Genomic DNA, 1,898 nt, shown 5'->3' on the forward strand with positions numbered 1-1,898 from the left:
TTCTTCGGCTCGCCGGAAACCGCCGTCGGAGATCCCCGTAGACCTCGAGCGACGGGGGACTCGCGGTAATTGGGGCGTGCCACGCAGGGCGCACTAATCCGTTTGAGCCCTCCATCTGCGCCTAATGCGACGTGCAAGGTGGGGGCCGACGCTCATCTTCCGCTTTGCTGTCGTCTTTGGCACGCGGTTTACTGTAGTAACAGGTAAGCGCTGCGAAAGGCAATAAAAGAACCGGTCACATCTAACTAAGAATGTTAGTTAAGTCGGCAGTGAAGAACCAGAACACTCTACAGGGTGACTCAGAAGTCTGTTAACATACGAGAGTTTAATACTTCATGGAATAATGTATGTAGGCAGGTAAACGTTGACACTCATGCGTGAAATGACGTGGGGTTTTATTGAAATCAGAATAATATACAAACTGCCCGCCCCCACCACCAACTTTAGCACCGAATTGTAAATGACGGACTTTTCTTCGAACACCTTTATTATTAAAATGATGAAATATATTTGTGTGCGTGTGTGGTGTGTGTGAGTGTGTGTTTGTGTGTGTCTGTGTGTGTGTGTGTGTGTGTGTGTGTGTATGTGTGTGTGTGTGTGTGTGTGTTAGAATGAATGACGAATGAATTCGTGGGGCATCGCAGGTGCTACTGACAACTTCTTTGTGCATCGTAGGTGCTACTGACAACTCCTTCTTAGATGACAAAGCCATCTATCCTCAGTGAGCGTACACACTCGTTACAAAACATACTCCCCTTGCGTTACTCCTCTCCATTGCCTCACTTGCTTGACCTGCACACTGCAACCCCATTTAAAGTCAACCAAGTTAAAATGTGTGCACTATTCTTACTGTTGGTAAATCACTTGACTGCTGCACTCCTTACTTCTGAACTGGCAGAAAACGGAAGACTTCAGGCTGTGAATGCTTTGTGTCTGACCACAGCCATCAATAGTAAAAATAATACTGTGTACAGCACTATAGTAGCCCGTATGTAGTTACTCCTGTATCGTTCTGTCAATTAATACATTTATCTGATTCGAAGCAACCAATGAAGAAATTTCTGAAGTACTGCAGGTACTACCTACAACTCGGAGAAGACATTTTCTTCAGATATTTAGAATTTGTTACGTATATGTCTCACTTTTATCGTCAGCGATGCACGGGACAAAGCACAAGATTTGTGTGTAGTTGGTGGACTATGTGAGGAACCTGTAACTTCCATCACATTAATGCCACTAAGTAAGAATAAGTAATTATTGATAACTTATATAATCAATGTTAGCACTCCGTCTTCAGACTACAAGTGCCCATCGTGACCAACCGACCGCCGTGTCATCCTCAAATGAGGATGCGGATAGGAGGGGCGTCTGGTCAGCACACCGCTCTCCCGGTCGTTATGATGGTTTTCTTTGACCGGAGCCGCTACTAGTCGGTCGAGTAGCTCCTCAATTGGCATCACGCGGCTGAGTGCACCCCAAAAAATGACAACAGCGCATGGCGGCCTGGATGGTCACCCATCCAAGTGCCGGCCACGCCCGACAGCGCTTAACTTCGGTGATCTCACGGGAACCGGTGTATCCACTGCGGCAAGGCCGTTGCCTAATCAATGTTAGAGTCTTACAAAATTATGATTAGTAGTAATGATATTTTGAAAATAATTTAGTTTCGTGACTGAAACACAATCGAGTTGTTTGGTTTTTACCCCTCAGAAAATTTCTATTTACCCCTCATGGGGTGACATAAAGGCACTGTACTAAAGAAATCCAGAGAGTATCTCCTTATAATATTTCAGGTGAAGTAATCACCCCGAAAGTAATGTCTGAAGTAATGAGACCAGAACGAACAAAATTTGGACTCACTGTAAATGAAAATTACCTCAGTGACATATGATTCAGTA

The 1,898-nt window shown here is 44.8% G+C and overlaps 1 pseudogene; it reads right to left on the reverse strand.

The window, feature by feature from the left end:
* Positions 1-1,483: 1,483 nt before the first annotated feature.
* Positions 1,484-1,601, reverse strand: LOC126485385 (5S ribosomal RNA; annotated as a pseudogene).
* Positions 1,602-1,898: the final 297 nt, after the last annotated feature.

Source organism: Schistocerca serialis, chromosome 6 (assembly GCF_023864345.2).
Source record: "Schistocerca serialis cubense isolate TAMUIC-IGC-003099 chromosome 6, iqSchSeri2.2, whole genome shotgun sequence".
NCBI lineage: Eukaryota > Metazoa > Arthropoda > Insecta > Orthoptera > Acrididae > Schistocerca > Schistocerca serialis.